The sequence below is a fragment of the Mercenaria mercenaria genome, chromosome 4 (genome assembly GCF_021730395.1).
Source record: "Mercenaria mercenaria strain notata chromosome 4, MADL_Memer_1, whole genome shotgun sequence".
In the NCBI taxonomy this organism is placed as follows: domain Eukaryota; kingdom Metazoa; phylum Mollusca; class Bivalvia; order Venerida; family Veneridae; genus Mercenaria; species Mercenaria mercenaria.
The window spans coordinates 98649026-98669025 of record NC_069364.1 but is presented as its reverse complement, the minus strand read 5'-3'; the positions used below and the strand labels follow the sequence as shown (position 1 = coordinate 98669025).

At 36.2% G+C, this 20000-nt stretch overlaps 1 long non-coding RNA gene across 1 annotated transcript in view; it reads left to right on the top strand.

Annotated features, from left to right (window-relative positions):
* The window catches only part of LOC123552571 (uncharacterized), a 64160-nt gene extending 45953 nt beyond the window's left edge, over positions 1 to 18207 (top strand). The window contains exons 2-4 of the long non-coding RNA XR_006686648.2: positions 5644 to 5784; positions 6087 to 6141; positions 17479 to 18207. This is a non-coding gene — a long non-coding RNA (uncharacterized LOC123552571). The remainder of the gene's footprint in view (positions 1 to 5643; positions 5785 to 6086; positions 6142 to 17478) is intronic.
* The last annotated feature ends 1793 nt before the right edge of the window (positions 18208 to 20000 follow it).

Sequence of the window (20000 nt, the reverse complement as noted above, 5' to 3'; positions counted from 1 at the left end):
AAATTTAATGGCCGAAAAATTTACTGACTTTTTCATGGCAAATATCTCAAACATACGTCAATGCCTCAGTGAATACCAAAACTTTGAACTTCAAGTAAGGAATGTACAGAATTTATACAAATTTGCTGAAGTGGCTTAGGATGAACTGAAAAAACACATCAGTGAATATGACTTCTACGTCTTTGGAGCTAGATATTTTGCCAACACGTATTCTGAAATAACATGTAAACGAACTTTCATTGAAAAAAAGGTGTTTTCCCTGTGAAATACAAAAAAGCTGTTGTTAGACCTTTGCTAATAACCAGGTCTCAACTAGAACCTTTCAACTACCGTCCTGTGGGTAACTTATCATTTCTGTCAAAACTTAATTAAGAAAGCTTTTCTTTACAGATTTAAACAAAACAATCTTTTGCCTAAGAACCAGTCTGCATATAGGAAATATCACTCCTGTTATTTTGCGCTGCTTCGGCTGGTTAATGATCTATTCAGTGGTATGAACAGGAAGTCACAACCCTTATTGCATTGACTGAAGTGCGGCATTTAACTTTGCCTACCTTAAGGTACAGTATGGTGTCTGAGAAACAGCTCTTCAATGGATAAACTCCTACTTAAGGCCTCTTACTTGCAAGTTTATTGTCACCAATGCATATTAATTAGACCGCCGGCTTGAATGCAGTGTGACCCAAGGCAGTTGCAATAATTTTCTTGAACAATGTTTATCATGGCTTATTGACAATAAATCATATTTCTTTATTTCATATCTAGGAAAAACTAAATATTTGAAATTTTGATATCAAACTCACACTAAAGCAGGTAGAAAATTTTAATTATTTGCAAGTGATACATCCCTATATTTTCAAATGCAGTAAGCACTTTGGTCTCAAGATGTGCAATTCGGAAATAGTTTTGTAACTCACATCTGAAGCTGAAACATTTTGAAGTTATGAAATATTATTGCTCTGCAATAAAACAATGAAATAAAACAATGTTACTTAGATATTGTTTGATAGAAAACTTTTAAATATAATATAAACATATGGCTTTGACTTCTTGTGATTGACCCTTACACAGTGCGTCACTACGCTTTCATATGTGATGGTGCTATGACTGCTCAAGTGTGAGACACTTTTATCTCCTATCCTAAAAACGGAGGAAGGGAGTTGTTTTTGTCTTGCAACTTGCCTAGTCGTGCCCCTCAAAAGTTTTGCTTTTGGTGCTCTGACTTCGGACAAGTTATTGTTCCTTCTCAAGGGAAGGAACACTTATGCTGAACATGTCACACTTGACTGAGCATGTAATGGATACAAGGGTATCGTCAAAGGAATCCGATTTCCCGTAGTGCGCCGCCATCTTGGACTAATGCATATTCATTACAAATAGCCTCTAGCTTATATGTGTTTACGCATAATCAATCTTTATTTCAGTCTTTCGTGCAATACAACTACGTAAAATAACAGAAAAATAAGGCACAATAATAAAGTTTAAATCATGTAACTCCTCGATTGAATATATCATAGTAAAGAATCGAGATTAATGAAATGAATTTGCATCATCTAAACATAGACTCCCGCCAAAAAAAAATTACGAAATGAAATTGTCCCTGCTCACATTTTTTAGCTTCTAACGTTCCAGATTTGCAATTGCTTTCTTTTGCTTACCTTTTTTTACTGTTCCTGATTTGTTTTTCGAATCGCAAATGCATGTATGAAATGTCTTTGTGTCAAGTGTGCGGGTACTCGCTGGTGTACGTAGTCGCGTGATGAAAATATCCGGAAGTGAAATACAGAGTCTGCAAGACAAATGCTTCCAAATAGCATAATATGTACTGCACTTGCTTATATATTATAATAAAACAACTTTGGGTTAATATATGATAAAACTGTTAATACTTAGATTGGTTCTTAAAAAGTAAATTTTGCACCAAAAATGACAGAACATACTTTTCTCATTGCATTATTAAACATTTGTAACATTATCCTAAAACAATACCCTTTAAAAGAATATTTTATATGCGCTAGAAGGAACCTTTTGGTAAGCTAAATCTTGTTGAGTATATTGGTGAACTGATACCTCGGATGGTCTCTCTCTCTATATATTTTTTATATGTTTTATTTTATTCAGTAATATAGAAGCTTATCAAAGCAATTAACTGTTGTATCTATACTGTCTTGTTTTACTCGTTGAAAATAATATTAACGTTGGCATGCCCTAAACGGGTTTAAACCTTAAAGTTTCCTACATTTATGTTACTGGTCGTTCCAAGGCGGCGCCCCTATTTTCAACTTGTATTTATCTTGTCCATTTCGTTTAAATGTTATGTATATTGTCGAGTGAGCTTTTACATTTGATTCCGGTAAGGAAGTACTCTACAGTTGGTCATTCTACTCACTGCAACAAGTAGACACTAGTCTGAAAAAAATGTTGAAAAAGATGCTAAACCCAAACATGAAGACACCCGTGCAAGCATCCGCGCACACAAAGTGTCGAGTATGTCTGTGATGCTTTTTTCCGTTCACCGCACTTTTCATGCCCCCTTCTCATCTTCTAACTATCTTTCTCCTCCAAAATTCATCCCATTTCTCAGGGTGAGGTACCATATGATCTAAAATCTGCCTTGTCACTTAGTCTAATGAATAATGACTGTGGTTGAAACCAACCTTAACCCTGTGTCAAGTCTACTTGACCTCCTTGGAGGTAACCATGATTTTCTGCTAGTAAACTCAAAGCACTAGGGCTGAGCTGTGATGTAACGTCTTAGTTTAAGTCATGCTTTTCAAACAGACACCCGCCAGTATCATCCGTAGTGTGCCGCAAAGATGTATTTTACGGCATACATTTTCGTGAATTATTATCTTTTTTTTGGATTTAACGTTGCACCGGCACATGATTGGTTATATGGCGACTTTCCAGCTTTAATGGTGGAGGAAGACCCCAGGTGCCCCTCCGTGCATTATTTCATCACGAGCGGGCACCTGGGTAGAACCACCGACCTTCCGTAAGCCAGCTGGATGGCTTCCTCACATGAATAATTCAACGCCCTAAGTGAGGCTCGAACCCACATCGATGAGGGGCAAGTGATTTGAAGTCAGCGACCTTAACCACTCGGCCACTGAGGCCCCCGAATTATTATCTGTATAAATATAGAATAAAAACGCGGTAGATATGTGATATCGACTAAAAGCTAATTTGTATTTATGTTTTAAAATCATCAGTGGTAAATAGCTATGTTTATGCCATCAACATTCAAGAACACAATGGAAAAAAGGGATTATGTTTTACCTTTATTTGCTATCTTTGATAACAGTTTGCATTCATATTTTTATATTAAATTTTTCATTTATTAATGCCTAGGCATCTTCAATAGGTTTATTTCTGATATAACCAAATATCTGTCTACGCAGGACCACACCATGGCATTCCTTTAGTTGACTGACCTCTGGCAATTTCTCTTTGCCCTGTTTCGTCTTGGTTAGTCTCTCTAAACATGCATATGCATCAATTCCAATTGGTGTGCTGCAATGAAAACTGCGATATTTCTGGCTTTTCCTGTTGGACTGTTGTCGTTACTTTGTGACGGGTTTGTTGGTCTGCCGGTGCATGTTTGAATGTATGCAAGCCTTTACTGGAAATCTATAGTTTAAATCAGTGAGAATAGGACGCCGTTCTGAGCATTGTCTTTAAAATCACAATAGATTAAAAATTATTTTCTTTACTAGAAGTTAATATATGTATGTGATATATATATATAATATTATTTTCATAAGTGCATAATTTGTATGATATAATGTAAGAGGTATGAAAAAATGACGAAATGTTAGCATATATTATGAATCACCATCGAGACAAACCATCAAGTAGAAAACATACATTATTATTCTTTAGAAATAGTATTTTATAAATAAAACAAGAGCTGTCTCCATAGGATGACACATGCCCCTGATGGCACTTTGAATGAATAGTTATGGCCGATGTTAGAGTTTAGGACCTTTGACCTACGGACCTGGGTCTTGCGCGTGACACGTCGTCTTACTGTGCCACACATTCATGCGTAGTTATTTTAAAATCCATGCATGAATAACAAAGATATGGACCGGACACGCCCATCAATGCACTATCATGAAATATGACCTTTAACGTCTAAGTGTGACCTTGACCTTTGAGCTACGGACCTGGGTCTTGCGCGCGACACGTCGTCTTACTGTGGTACACATTCATGCCCAATAATTTTAAAATCCATGCATGAATGACAAAAATATGGACCGGACACGCCCATCAATGCACTATCATGAAAAATGACCTTTAACGTCTAAGTGTGACCTTGACCTTTAAGCTACGGACCTGGGTCTTGCACGCGACACGTCGTCTTACTGTGGTACACATTCATGCCAAGTTATTTGAAAATCCATCCATGGATGACAAAGATATGGACCGGACACGCCCATCAATGCACTATCATGAAAAATGACCTTTAACGTCTAAGTGTGACCTTGACCTTTGAGCTACGGACCTGGGTCTTGTCTGTGTGTGTGTTCGGGTTTAACGTCTTTTTCAACAGTTTTTCAGTCATATAAACGACGGTGTCTACTTGTAGCAGTGAGCACAATGCCCAACTTTATAGTGCTGCCTCACTGGAATATCACGCCGTAGACACGTGATATGATACCCCACCCAGTCACATTATACTGACACCGGGCTGACCAGTCCTAGCACTACCCTCTTAATGCTGAGCGCCAAGCGAGGAAGCTACTAGTACCATTTTTTACGTCTTTGGTATGACGCGGCCGGGGATCGAACCCACGACCTCCCGCACTCGAAGCGGACGCTCTACCACTAGGCTACCGAGGCGGTGGACCTGGGTCTTGCGCGCGACACGTCGTCTTACTGTGGTACACATTCATGCCAAGTTATTTGAAAATCCATCCATGGATGACAAAGATATGGATCGGACACGAAAATTGCGGACAGACCGACAGACTGACAGACTGTTCAAAAACTATATGCCTCCCTTCGGGGGCATAATAAATTGCAAAAAGTCCAAAAAGGCACTGCTCAAATACTAGTACCAATATTTTTTTATATTTATTTTGTTGGATTAAATGTAACACCGACACAATAATGAATCATATGGTGACTCTTTAGCTTTTGATGGTAGAATACGACCGCGCAACAATTCAGGCATGGGCTTGCACCTAGTTAGACTCATCATCCTTCCAGAAAGAGGACCCTCGATCGTCTCTAGCTGTCAACAATTGTGTTTATTAGTTCTGCTGGTTTTATTCAATCCTTATCGTTAATATTCTAGAATAGGACCATCTGTAGAAGTGAACAAAATCTTGTCAATTGATTTAATATCTCAATTTCAGTAAGCCTTATGACTTAATAAGCTTTATATCAGTTATCACCAGACGAGGAAATGCTTTGGACCAAGACCAAATATCTATCAACGGCTAGGTAAGATAGAAAAGTAAATGCAGGTCAGAAACTATTTTGTTCATGATGCCCAGGTAGTTTGTCAAAATGTTTTTCAAAAGTCACACCGAATTGGACACGGTCACCACCAGCCGCACTTGAAGGCATAAAGCAACTGTTTGTAAAGAGTAATGGAGTAATGTAGGTGTTATGTGTATATCTGAATATTTTCAGGACTCGGAATAAATAACTGCATATATACCAGGACGTCGTAGACTTGCCACATAACGCCGTTGTTTCCCACCTTGGTACGAAGTTCTACGGTTTCTCCAAGATACGCCTTGTTTCGATAGAAACACCTAGTTGGACATATGGGTAATGAAACAAATATGACTGCAAGCTTTCTTTATGTATACTATTAGATCTAAACGGTACTTACATCAAACACGAATGAAATGCTCATGAACTCTGCATGGTAAAAAGCGCATTCAGTAACATTATTTAACTATAGGTCTTATGTTACTTTTTAACTTTGTTTTTTGGCTCAGAAAGTCTTATAAAAAAGTTTACCATCAGTGACAGAAATATTGATCAATTGTAATGCAATCAATGGATATATGAGACTTATGTTTCAAGCTTATGTGTTTATATATTCTTATAAATGATTTTTCTTTCAGCTTAACACTTCGTTTAAACAAAGATCCTAAGTGATACTGACAGTCCGCATAAAAGGTATTATTAATTTTCCACCAGCTTGTATTGACAAATGATTGAGCTATCATTGATTAGGATAGGAGTAGATTTGTTGAAAGATTACAAAAAAATCTTGTATTGTGTTTATTGAGTTAAATGGTATGAAAATGACGAAAATCTATATTCTCTTGAAAAGGCAGAATACAATATAGATTTGATATTTGTCTTTATATTTCAGACATTTGAAATCTGACTCAAATACAAAAAAAATATTTTTGAATAATGTTGACTGCATTTTAAAACAATAATAACAGAAGACTGGTCATTTCTAGCGTTTCAATTTGTTGCTTATGTAATCACCCCTGAAGCCTGCTACAAGAACACCACCACTTGATGTCTTCTGTAACCATCCATGAAGCAGCCCTGCTAAATATAATCTTAACTTGAAGTTTTCTGCAACCATCCCTAAAGCCCTGCTGCATGTGCTCCACCACTCAATGACTTCTGTACAAATCATTGAAGCTCTGCTTCATGTACACCAATCTTGATGTCTTCTGTAACGATCCCTGAAGCCTGCTTCATATACACAACGACTTGACGTCTTCTGTAACATCCCTGAAGCCTGCTTCCTGTACACAACTACTTGATGTCTTCTGTAACCATCCCTGAAACATTCTTCATATACACAACTATTTGATGTCTTCTGAAACCATCTTTAAAGCCTGCTTCATGTACACAACTACTTGATGTCTTCCGTAAACATCTCTGAAGCCTGCTTCATGTACACCATTACTTGATGTATTCTGTAACCATCCCTGAGGTCTGCTTCATGTACACAACTACTTGATGTCTTCTGTAACCATCTGTGAGGCCTGCGTCATGTACACAACTACTTGATGTGTTCTGTAACCATCCATGAAGCTTGCTTCATGTACACAACTACTTGATGTTTTCTGCAACCATCCCTGAAACCTGCTTCATGTACACAACTACTTGCTGTCTTCTGTAAACATCCCTGAAGCCTGCGTCATGTACATAACTACTTGATGTCTTCTGTAAACATCACTGATGCTTGCTCCATGTACACAACTACATGATGTCTTCTGTAACCATCCCTGAAGCCTGCTTCATGTACACAACTACTTGATATCTTCTGTAACTATCCCTGAAGCCTTTTCATGTACACAACTACTTGATGTGTTCTGTAACCATCTATGAAGCCTGCTTCATGTACCCAACTATTTGATGGATGTCTTCTGTATCCATCTCTGAAGCCTGCCTCATGTACACAGCTACTTGGTGTTTCCTGTAACCATCCCTGAAGCCTGCTTCATGTACACAACTACTTGATGTCTTCTGTAACCATCCATGAAGCCTGCTTCATGTACACAACAACTTGATGTCTTTTGTAACCATCCCTGAAGCCTGCTTCATGTACACAACTACTTGATGTCTTCTGTAACCATCCCTGAAGCCTGCTTCATGTACACAACTACTTGATGTCTTCTGTAACTATCCCTGAAGCCCTGGTACAAGTATACCACCATCAATGACTTATGTAACTATCCCTGAAGCCCTGCTACATTTACAACTCCTATCACTCAATGTCTTCTGTAACTATCCTTAAAGACCTGCAACTACTTAATGTTTTCTGTAACCATCCCTGCAGCCCTGTTACATGTATTCCACTGCTTGATGTCTCTGTAACCATTCCATTCATGAAACCTTGAAGCAGATACATCACCAGATTATTTGATAGGGCTGTAGAATTGTACAAAAACAAGTGTATTTTCTTTGAATATATGCCATAAAAGAGAAAATAAAAAATAAAAAACGTCCCTGAAGTCCTGCAACACATGTACACAACCCATCACTCAATGTATTCTTTAATAATCCCTGAATCTCTGCTACATGTATACCACTGCTTGATGTCTCTGTAACAATTCCTGAAACCCTGTACATGTACACCACCACTCAATGTATTCTGTAACCATCACTGAAGACCTGCTACATGTATACAAGTACTCAATGTCTTCTGTAACCACATATGAAGCACACCTCTATTCAATGTCTTCTGTAAACATGCCTGAGGCCCTGCTATATGTAGACCACACACCACTCCATGTCTTCTGTGACCATCCCTGAAGCCCCGTTACATGTATACCACTGCTTGATATCTCTGTAACCATTCCATTCCTGAAACCTTGTAACATGTACACCACAATATTATGTGATAGGTCAATAGAATTATGCAAAAACAAGTGTAACATGTTTGTATACATGTCATAAAAGAGCAATTAAATAAATGAATAATAAAAAACATCCCTGAAGCCCTGCGACATGTACCAACCCATCACTCATTGTATTCTTTATTAATTCCCGAAGCCCTCCTACATGTATACCACTGCTTGATGTCTTCTGTAACCAATCCCGAAACCCTGTAACATGTACACCACCACTCAATGTCTTCTGTAACCATCACTGAAGCCATGAAACATGTATACAACTACGCAATGTCTTCTGTAACCACCATGAAGCATACCACTTTTCAGTGTCTTCTGTTACCATGCCTGAAGCCCTGCTACATGTTAACCACCCACCACTCAATGTCTTCTGTAACTATCCCTTAAGCCCGGCTATATGTATACTACTGCGTGATGTCTCTGTAATCATTCTCGAAACCCTACAACATGTACTTTGCAACTAAATGTCTTCCCTAACCACTACTTGATGTCTTCTGTAACCACCCCGGAAGTGCTGCTACATGTACAACACTACTTGATGACCTCTTTCACCATCACTAGCCCTGCTACATATATACACTTACTTGATGTATTCTGTAACCACCCCTGCTACTTGTATTCCACTACTGGATATCTCTGTAACAACCCCTGAAGGCTTGCTACATGTTTACAACTACATGTACTTGATGTATTCTGTAACCACCTTTGAAGCCCTGATACATGTATATTACTATTTGATGTCTTCTGTAACCACCCCTGAAACCTTGCTACATTATACCACTACTTGATGTCTTCTGTTACACTGAAGCCTTGCAAAATGTATACATTAACCTGACGTCTACGGTAACCACCATTGAAGCCCTACTTCATGTTCACACCTACATGATGTATTCTGCAACCACCTATGAAGCACTGCTACATGTATATCACTATTTTATGTCTTCTGTAATCACCCCTGAAGCCCTGCTACATGTATACCTACTACTTGATGTCTTCTGTAACCACCCCTGAAGCCCTGCTACATGTATACCACAACTTTATTTCTTCTGCAACAACCCCTCAAGCCCAGCTGAATTTATACCACTAATTGATGACTTCTGTAACTCCCCCCTGAAGCCTGCTACATGTATATAACTTCTGGATGTCTTGTGTAACCACCTTTGAAGCCTTGCTACATGTACAACACTATTTGATGTCTTCTGTATCAACCCTACTTAATATCTTCTGTAATCACCCCTGAAGCTCTGCTGTATACATACCACTAATTGATGTCTTCTGTAATCACATCAGAAGCGCTGCTACATGTATATCACTACTTGATATTTTCTGTAACCACCTCTGAAGAACTGATACATGTATACTAGTAATTGATGTCTTATGTAGCCATGCATGATGCCTTACAAAATGTACTCCACTACGTAATGTCTTCTGTAACAATCCCTGAAGCCTGCTACACGTGCAACCACTTCTTGATGTCCTCTGTAACCATCGTTGAAAGCCTGTTACATGTATACCTACTACTTAATGTCTTCTGTAACCATCCTTGAAGCCCTGCTACATGTATACCTACTACTTGATGTCTTCTGTAACCACCCCTGAAGCCCTGCTACATGTGGTGTACCTACTACATGATGTCTTCTGTAACTATCCCTGAAACCCTGCTACATGTACACCACTACATAATATCTTCTGCAACCACCCCAGAAGCCCTGCTACATGTATACCACTACATGATGTCTTGCTGTGGGTTTCGTTTTTGGGGAGGCTTCGATTTTGGTACTTGGCATTCCCTGTTTGATATTTTTCTTTGTTTTTTTCGTCTGTAGCCACCCCTGGAGCCCTGCTACATGTATACCACTACTTGTTGTCTTCTGTAACCATCTCTGAAGCCCTGCTACATGTTTACCAGTACATGATGTCTTCTGTAACAATCCTTCTGCAACAATTTCTCAAACTCTGCTATACATTAGCTTGATGCTTTTCTTGGCCATCTTTCAAGCCTAACTATATCACCACTTATGTGTTCCTTAGCCGGTTCTCCCGCTTAGCTATACCACCACTTGATTTCTTCCTTAGCCATCTCACAAGCCTTATTATATCACAACTTGATGTCTCCTGCAAACACCCCTGAAGCCCTGGGACATGCATACTACTAATAGATGTCTTCTGTAACCACACCTGAAGGCCTGATTCATGTACACTACTACTTGATCTCTTGTCTTACCACCCCTGAAGCCCTGCTACATGTATTCCACTACCTGACGTCTTCTGTAATCACCCGGAAGCCCTGCAACATGTATAAAACTGCTTGATGCCTTCTGTAACCACTCTTGAAGCCCTGGTACTTGATGTCTTCTTCAACAATTTCTCAAGCTCTTCTACACAACAGCCTAAGTATATCATCACTTGATGTCTTCCTTAGCTATTCCTAAAAATGTTATTACCTCAGAAGCCCTGCTACATGTATAGCACTACTTCATGTCATCTTTATCCACCCCTGAAGCCCTGCTACATGTATACCACTACTTGATGTCATCTTTATCCACCCCTGAAGCCCTGCTACATGTATACCACTACTTGATGTCATCTTTATCCACCCCTGAAGCCCTGCTACATGTATACAATTACTTGATGTCATTTTTATCCACCCCTGAAGCCCTGCTACATGTATACAATTACTTGATGTCATCTTTATCCACCCCTGAAGCCCTGCTAAATGTATACTCCTACTTGATATCTTATGTATCCACCCCTTATACTTACAGATGTAAATTGGACAATGCCTGCATAGGGGGACAAGTTTGTACTTAGAATGAGTGGTTTGTGTATAAAATTGAATTATTTGAAAGTAATAAGAGGTCTGGTTTACATGATATATGGGTAGAATCCAATTTGTTTGGTCATATAGCCGCATATCAGGTATTGACTGGAAAACACTACAACAGTGGAATAAGGACTCACAAGAAAACAACACAGGCTCTCTGGACATTGTTTCTTCCACATTAAAATACATGGGACATTTATGGAAATGAAGTATTCTGAGAGCATAGAAAATCTCGTCGTGGCTGAATTGCAATACGACAACTTTAGAGGCCACTAAGACTGATCAAAGTCCTAACATGCGATTTTGGTGGACATACCTGGGAATGGTTTCGTGCTTCTGCCCTTCACGCGAGCTGTAAGGGATGGTTTTTGGGATCTATATCTCTACACATATAGGTGCATGTTGCTTTAATTTAATAGATCAAACAAACTATGCACGTTTGGGAACTGTCTATCTGGCTGATTCATATCAGCTGCCTCAAGAAGTCTTGCAAGATTGGTTTTATTTAACTTGGAAGAAAGATAGAGGAATATTTGTTATAACGAAAACACCTACAGCTTTGACTAGATGGTCTTTAGTATACAACCTGAGATCTCACATGAACTTTCTGACTAAGTGTAGGCAAAAAGTCAATGACGAATACATACTTGTGGACAAGGAAACATCAAAGAGCAGGAAAGCCGTGAACTAACAAGCTTAAGAATCAGTTCAAAGTATGTAACAAAGATATAATGTGGCTGATCCACATTTGTAAGGTGAATGTAGTAACTGATACAATTTCAACTGACACCATAGAATTGTCTTCCCTGAAACTAAGCCTCGAACAAGTTGATAATTTATCAGAGAGAGGCTCAGTGAGAATGTATAAAATATTCAGCTATGTCATACAATAAAAGGAACAATCCATCTACATTTGCTTCTTTATATATAACTGATAAATCATCAAGGTCAACAGCTGAAAATAGCATAATATTAAAAGCAGATTTAAATACCCTGCATTGTACAGTAACGGCATATAATGCAGGCAGGAATGTTAATAAGAAGATAATACTTAAACATGAATTGTTGCCGGTTTCAGTTTCAATTTCTGAAACAAATGGAACTCTCAAAATGGGCAAGAAATCCATATTGTTAAATGAACTTGTCAACGATATTTAGATGATTAACCAAATAATTTGGTAACTGTGATACTATTACATATTTGTATTAAAATACCTCAATTTGGCGGCCATGTTCTCGGCCACTTTTGCCTATAAAAATTATTTGTCAGATGGTCAACATATATTTTTTAATTCAGCATACCAAAATTATACTAAAAAGTATATGGGACCAGATACTAATAAATAGAGGATATTGGTTTGTTTGCAGTGTGATATCTATATTTCGATATCTCACTGAAAGAAAGCAAATTTTCTTTTTATTTTATGCTAATTTGTGAAGATCAACGAATTTTCTGTTTATTACATGCTTACATGTTTAAAGAAGACCAATACCTCTTGACAAAATTAGGATTTTTTTAGGGTAGCATGTTACATATGACGCTAAATTACCATGGGCACATAGGCACTAATATCGAATATTGGTGATTAGGCTCGTGAAATCAACACGACGCCATTTTGTTTTTAAAAATAAAAACTGTATTTAAATATTTTGTTTACAAAAAAACAATCTGCGTCTAACAGACAGTGGCAAGTAGGCATATTTAAACTTTTCGGGTCAATGCCGTCAGTTCGTTGAATAACCGGAAGCTTGCTTTGTTTACCACAAACATACGCTGAAGTGAATTTCAGATTGAAAAAGAACACGAAAAAGGTAAACAACTGAGGAATATTCAAGAGTCCTTGATAAATCAAAAAGCTGCAGAATTAGGCATCATCATGGATTTAATAGAAAGAGCTAGGAAATATTGATCTAGGAGCTGCATAACATAACAAATAGGGATAGAAGTTGGAACAGAACATTTACGACGAAAATGCTGGCATATTACGTAAGGTTGAGTTGATGTCTTGTGATAATTAACTAAGACAACGACCAACTAAATGTGCTGTCGCCAGTAAAATCTACCATACGATGGTGAACTGATGAAAAATGGAGGAAGCACACACGTAAATGGCTAGGCCAAGAAAGCCAAGAGGACAAGATAAGATAAGTTTTATTGTAAGTTGACAAGACATATAACAATACAACATAAGCTCCTACTGAGCTTTTTAACCGACTACATCATTTCTACATGATTATTTTTTTCACACTTTATTATAGCTAGCTTGTTCTTTATAGCATTGTCTAGCTCCCCAGTGGTGGTTTTACCACTGACCGTTCCAAGGCGATGCCCCACCGTGTTCCTTTATTTGTTCGTTTTGTTCTGGTGGATTTTCTCTGTGTGTGTGTGTGTGTGTGTGTGTGTGTGTGTTCGCGTCCGCGTGCTTGGTTGGCGTTTTGGGAGGCTGCGTTTTTGGAACGTGGCATTCCCTGTTTGATAGTTATCCTTGTTTGTTTTTAGTATTAGGATAATCATAGGATACCAGTAATTCCAAAGACTACGAAGGGAGGTAATTAAAGAATATATTTCAAGGGAGATAATTTTCTTCTAGAAAAAATGAAGTTCGGCACTGTGAGTGATATAGAGAAATATCTCACTGATATTTTCGTCTACTGCAAGGGCCGTAGATTAGTTTTGCACATGTCCATGCATTTCATCAACACGAACAAAGTCTAGAATTAACACAGTACGCGAGGGTTTTTACTATTTTTTCAGTTCTTAAAACATTTTTTTCCAAACCTTGTCTTCAATTATTTCGATTGGTTGCGTTTCTTGTTTTTTTTTATTTCATTATAGTTTGTTTATGTGTTTGTGTTTGATGCAAATAAAAACAATGAACGTATTAACATGAAAATACATTAAACATTTTTGTATCTGTCAACCGCAAAGACAATACAAGATAAAATAGTTCGAACGTATCTCTTAGTGCAAATGCACATATAAACAAGTTTCCCTGCACATAATAAAGGAAACAATCAAAATACATTGATTCATATTAAATGGAATTGTTTAATTTTAAGTCTTTTATACATTTTTAAAGGTAGTTATTCAAATGTTACATTCAAAGCGAAACACCGGAACAAAAATGCTAAACCAAAGGACATTATTCTTTTTATTCGTGAATATAATCTACACTTTATACTTCACTAATTTTTGTACATGTCTCTTAAACTGAATAGTATTTGGGAAAAAAAAAACGAAAAAAGAAAAAAAAAAAGAAAAACAAATTAGAAAAATAAAGTGACATCACCGTAGAAGAACAGAACTAAGATTTATAGCTGATTAAAAAATATGATATCACTGGTTAGTACAGATAGGCGCTAATAAAGTTATAAATCCCGAAAAAACATTAAACAGTTGGCAATATTTTACATTGATACATCTATCATGTATTATCTTGACACATATCACGCTAGTTTAAGAGTTTGGTTTTAATGTTTTCATCCCTGCGTCTCCCGTGTACTACAAAACAAATGTCTAACAATCACTATGTTTTTCATTTGAGAATGAATTATCTGATCATGATTTATGATTTATTTTGATCAAAGCCTGTATAATGGATAAAAACTAAATATTGCCGGCACTTGCTTTCACCAAGGTGATTATAGTTAAAAAAATGGATATAATTAATTGACAGCTGTGCATTATTTCGGTTTGAAATATTTTCACATGAAAATCATTGGGTCCGAATTTTACCAAACTCTTTCGTCAGTGGGTCATGATATCGGGCATTTAAGTTACTCTGTAATGGAAGAATCATTGTGCCAAGGATTTTAAAAGCTTTTCATATGAAGGTATTTTTTGTCACTCTGAAATGGTAGAATCGTTATGCCTGGGGTTTTCTCAACTCTTTCGCCAGGTGTTCATTATGTCTGGCATTTAGGTTACTCTTTAACTGAGAAATCGTTGTGCATGGAATCTAAATTACCTTTTTATGTATTGAAAACAGCAAACAAAGCCAGAGCCAACCATTGCAAAATATATAGGCAAACCACAAACAGAAGATCATCTAAATGAAGAAACGGAACATAAAAGAAATAATACATTTTGATTCTGTAAGTCTATGTTGCAATTGATTCCGTTGACTTTCATTGAATAATTTTGTATGTACAGTCAAGAATATCAAATGGAATGGTGAAAAGCAAAGAAGGCGAAAGTCTCAGGATAAAGCAAGCACAATTTTTTAATTCAAAATATGTTTTTACGATGATGCATTAAACGGACTTGTTGTTATATTTTCTAGTCCTTTGAAATCATGGAGTCCTTTCAAAATTTATAGATAATAGTTCCGCTCAAGCCGTTACTAGGAGGCATGAGGGGTGTTTCACGTTTCATAACGTCTCTTCATCATACATAGTCTACTATTTTTGTTTGTTTGTTTTTTGTTTTGGTTTGGTTTGTTATGTTCAATGCTTATAAGGAATATTCTTCAAAATTTTACTTCTTCAGACGGCGAAAGCTTAACAAGGACCTTAATATGTACACCACTTTGTATTTATGCACGTTCACTGATCTCACTGTAAAATAAATGAATTCTGCGACTGGAATTTTAAGAATTCTCAAGGAATATGTGTATCAAGTTGTCCGAATAGAAGTGGACGTGGCCGGAAATTTATAATGAGCAGTTATTAATTTATACATTTATAAGAACTTATAACCGAATTCCTGCATCATGACTGCATGATATTTTTGTTTTTGATACAAGTTCCGTGACATTTCGTGTGTATTCCTTGCTATTTTAAGAGCTATATACAGGAATAGAAACATATATATTATTCCTTAATAGAGTGAACAAAATATAAAACAATAAATACAAGATTCGAGCGCAACCGAGCGAAATATTCATTCATGCTTCTTTCAAAAATATTTGAAAAGTTGTTCCGGATTTTATGCTCTTCAAAATAAATTTAAAATTTAAAAAGTGTTTACTTTATTAAAAGATAATAAGATTTCGTGCTTGTTAACTAATTAAAAAACAACAAAAACCCATTACGCCTATTGTAGTTCATGTGTGATTATTTCTCTTTTAAGTTGCCAAAATGCAAACTAAATAAATAATAGGGGACCGACCTGTATTTGTTAGATATTATAATTGTAATCAGTATTTACCAAGTTAGGCAATATGGGAATTGTTTTTACATGAACTTGACAACTCTTAGGAATGTTCTACTGCAATAACTAGAAGTGCTTTACATTTTGGTCACATTGTTCTTTGATCTGCAAACTGATCAAATCAAATCGAATCAAATCAAATTTATTCACTCAGTGCATCATACATGATACAAACATGAGGTATATATAGAGTAATACATTTTAAACAGCGGTACATAGCAAACCTAATTTACAGAGAACAAACAGGATATATTTCGTAAAACGTAACCATCTATTGTTTACAATTCTTTTTACAATACTATTAGTCATAAATTTGTGTTATGAGGACAGTATATGTATGTCGCATGTGGAAAAGATTCACCACCCCAAACCCAGCACCGCACCCAGTACGAGTCCGTAGCTGAGTGTGTTTATCTTTTACTATTTTAGCAATCATCGGTATGCAAATTTTCGGATTTACGTTATTTGAATAATTAATTTGACCAGCTATATTTGTTTTGTCGAATTACAGATTGGTTTGAATCTAGTATTTGGCACGAAATTGTGTATATTTCAGACTGTCTAAAAGTGACATCTCTTGTAAAAACACTGACCGTCTGTCTTTTGTTCATGAATAATAGCTTTGCGCAGTTCATTCAAATTTATATAATACTTTGGAAAGCAGATTAAAATTTAATTGCAACTCTATTTTAATTTTTTATGAAAGAAATCTTACTATGATGTGTATATTTAAATTTTATGGTTAGTTGTGCGTGATGCATGGATTACATGCTTTTTTGTAGTTTATGTTAAGTTGATACACAAGTTTGGACTTGCCGTTTCTGCGTGTTATTTTGAAAGTGTGTAACTTCAGTTTGGATATTATGAAGGAAGGGTGAAGGATATTGTTAAATTATATCCGTGATTGGCTTATACTGACTGCAAGAGATTCACAGATTACGATGACCAAATATATTTTTTATAACCGTGACGCTATTTTAAAGTAACTGCAATTGAATTTCATGCTTACACGTATAAAGGGAGAAAAGACAAGCATGTGCTGTAAATATCCGATGAAAAGTTCTTTCCCTTGAAAACCAAGACATGATAGTGTGCTATCTAATGAGTGTTTTTCTGCATTTGTCAAAATAATGATTGTTTTCTCTTTTTTATACCAGGGCAGCCAAGGACAAACATAGGAGGATCCCGGAATGCAGTCTTTTCTAAACGAAACCCCACAAAAGCGAATGGCTGGATATGTGACAGTGGAGTGCAGTTAGAAAAAATAACTTTGTTTCTTTTGTAATAATCATAAAAATGTAGATGATTACCATAACCAATAGACTGATTCAAAATTTAGAAGATGGACATTAAAAATAATCTGAAAATTATTGCCACTAGCTGTCCAAGAAAGGTAGTTGATGTCCTGTAAATGCTTATTTGCAAGGCAATGATAAAAACATATTCATCTTACATATAATTATGTCTCTTATATGATATGATATATATAATGATATTTGTGCAGTTTGCAGAATGGAATTAGTGCATTAATACCAGTTTATTTTCGTGAAATATAATATTGCTACGTATATATGTATATTTTGTGTCCTATAAGTCCATTTAGCCAGCTGCTGTGTTCAACTGAGTACGTCCCCGACATATATATGAATAAAGTGTCAACTTATTTCCTTACATATGCTAGCTACAAAAATTACAAGATAAATCCCATGCCAAACCACCCTTGCTTCAAAAAGCAAATAACTTTGTGTTTACTTTCAAACAGATTGTTAACTTATAACAAACTTTTCTTTCATATCAGGAAGACAAAATCTTTGGTTGTTAGCCTAACTTTTCGTCTTAGTTAAATGTAGGAGAACTTGAGTTTAGACAATAAATACAGTTAAATATCTTTGTGTTACACTTGACCAACATCCATCATGTGACAAAATACAGTTGAATATCTTTGTGTTACATTTAACCAACATCCATCATGTGACAAAATACAGTTGAATATCTTTGTGTTACACTTGACCAACATCCATCATGTGACAAAATACAGTTGAATATCTTTGTGTTACACTTGACCAACATCCATTATGTGACAAAATACAGTTGAATATCTTTGTGTTACACTTGACCAACCAACATCCATCATCTGACAAAATGGCTAAATCAGTGATTAAGAAGCTAAAGCTAAATGCTTAATTATTCCGTCTACACACCGAAAAAAACCCCAAAGAAACACTACCACCCCCAACAAAAAATACCTTTACGGTAGAAGAACAGAACTAGGATCATTATAAACTGTTTGTGGAAACTATAGGTTTATGTATGTGTTGATATTTTACTCTTTATTTCGAATTTTCGGAACTTGTCCTTTTTCAAGAATATGGAAATATTTTTCTGACTAAGTAATATCCTTGTAACATTTATATGACAGGAAATGAATGATGTTGACGTCCTGTTGCTCTAAACATGGATAACATATCTCATACTTGCTGATAACGTTTGTGGTTTCTTCAAACAAGCTTCTTGTCTCATAGAGAGAGAACGTCATAGAATACTCTTAACCATGAAAATAAAAGCCTGGTATTAAACCTTGATTATTCTACTGATGTCCACCACTCTTTGCTGTGACACTGTAATGTGATAGCACAATCTTTTCTTAATTCCCGTCCTAGCTTTATGGTCAATAGTTCGTTCGTTTTTTTTTACCGAAAGAAGGCAATTTCGCAAAGACAACTTCATTTGCTTCAGTGTATTTAATATATAAGTTGGGACAATGAATAAAAGAATGTTTTAAAAATTGGACCGAGATGGTTAAATACAAATGTTGTTGTTTTTTAATTATGCGGACATAGATATATAATCACGTACGCATCTGTAGGAAGACGGTTTGAAATGGCTTACTTTATGAAATCTAGCCAACCTCCGCGCAGGAATATTGTAAAACAATCATCGCTGCATCGAAGCAAATCACGTGATGATGATTCAACCATGTGACCCTAAAATGGCGACATGTTTGGCAACGCCTGTTAATTTAAATGCTTGCCATAATCTAAAGGCAAATTGACATTTATGTATCAACCATTAAGAACATAATGAAAGTATTTAATGTATCTACATTTTGTAGTATGTCATTCGTTAAATTCTCTTACTGTACTCAAAATACCGTCAAATAATTCCATTGTTTACATTTTAAGCAAGTGCGCGTCACAACACCAGAAAAAGAAGTAATTTAAGCATTACTGAATTATTGTTTAGTTATCTTTTCTGGCTCGTTTTACAAGCACATATAAAATATATCGGCTGAAGTTCACAAAATTAAAATATTTAAAAAAAAAAAAAATAAATAAAAACTCGGCTGAAATTTAACCCAATTTATACGTGGTGGCAGTATCTACTGTACCGGTAAGGGGAAATAACACTGTGTCAGAGTTTGGATCTAGCCTTTCCTGTTGTTTGTTTATCCTGCTTTTTTGTCACATATACAGTTCTATTTGATTGTGTAAGTCGAATCAGAAACGGTTTTAAAGCATGACCTCAGAACCATGATTTAAATGCAAAGGGAAATCCCGAGACATTGCAAAGAAGACAGTAGTTGTATTTCTTTGTAATACTGAGAGTATAATTTTACACTATCCTTTATTTGTCCTCCGTTGGCAGGTAAGTGTACATTTATACACGTACACGATGACTG